The following is a 1,425-nucleotide window of genomic DNA, read 5'->3' on the forward strand; positions in this document are numbered from 1 at the left end:
TATAATTTAAATTATATCACAATGAAAGCAGTAAATTTAAAAACAAAAATAATTAAAAATATACAAACATCTATACATACACACAACCATATACATACATACATTAAAAGAAAGAAAGCGAAAATTTACAAAATTGTGTCTAATTTTTCTTTTGTTTTGCTGCAACAAATATTTGTATATAATACAGACAGCAGCCGAGCGCCGCTTTTGCTATAATTTCATTTTGCTATAAATAAAAAAAGTAAAAGAAATCGTAAAAAAATGGTTGCGGCGCAAAATAGTTTCTAAATAAAAGTACGCTTTCATTATTTTATAGTAAAGTGCTAAAAAAATTTGCGACAACAGTTTTCACAGCTTGACTCCTGATAATATGCAACATATCGTCAGCTAAAATGCAAAAAAAAAATCAAAATTAAGTTTTTTATTGCTTACGTTTCATTACGTCATATTTTCAGCTATCGCTGTCAGATATAACCAAAATAACCAATTTATAACCAGTTATATAACCAATATATAACCAGTTATATAACCATTTTATAACCAAAAYTGAAATTTTGTTGCAATAASAGYAGTTTCTATTAAATTGTTTTTCCYTCGCCCGTAAATTTATAAAAMGTGATGTGCCGTTATTTTGCRTTTTAGCTGAMAATATTTTGCATACTGYWGTTTAGCTRCAGCCATTAGCCATTCCCATTATTTCCAAACCTTGAATAGGTGCCTTAAAAACAGCATGCATTTTTTGATCAACAAATAATTTCGTTTGATGWTGTTGTTGTTGTTGTAACGGTAGAATTCTGTCGCGTTAACAGTCCTTGACAGGATAAAAATCCGGGTCCATTACGGTTACGTAGACCCGACTGTCGTGCGAACGGTTGATGTGATATTCGTTTCATCACAGGCAGCGGCGTTGGAGCTTCTTGTAGCCAAGGTTGCCACTGTAGCAACAGTGATTTCTATACAAACAAGTGCGCTCACGCTGCATAGTGTTGGAGCATATTTTTTAATAGCAATAATTACAACAAAAATTCACAACTGGAAACAACGACAACAAAACAATRTTTAACAAGCGTTGTAAGCAGTTGCCACATTTTTGTTATGACTATTAAGTTACTATTCCCGTTAGCTCCTCTTCATTGTGCTGCGCAGTTGGGTTGTTTATCTTATATTACATTTTTTTCATCATGACTGTGTTAAATTTTATGAATGTTTCGTTGTTTTTTCCAAAATACAATTAAGGCTGTGCGATTTAGCGTTTAAAAATTTGCTGCTAACCGACTTTTTTATTTGCTGTACTTTGAGAAAATTGTGGTTCAATCATTCATTTTTCTAACCTCAATTTTTCGCTAAAATGTAAACTAAAAATTGCTAAATGAAAAAAAAAAAAACACATGACATTACAAAGAAAAAATTAAATAATTACTGAAA

This window comes from Bactrocera latifrons, unplaced genomic scaffold (assembly GCF_001853355.1).
Source record: "Bactrocera latifrons isolate USDA-ARS-PBARC rearing strain unplaced genomic scaffold, ASM185335v1 scaffold_75, whole genome shotgun sequence".
Taxonomy (NCBI): domain Eukaryota; kingdom Metazoa; phylum Arthropoda; class Insecta; order Diptera; family Tephritidae; genus Bactrocera; species Bactrocera latifrons.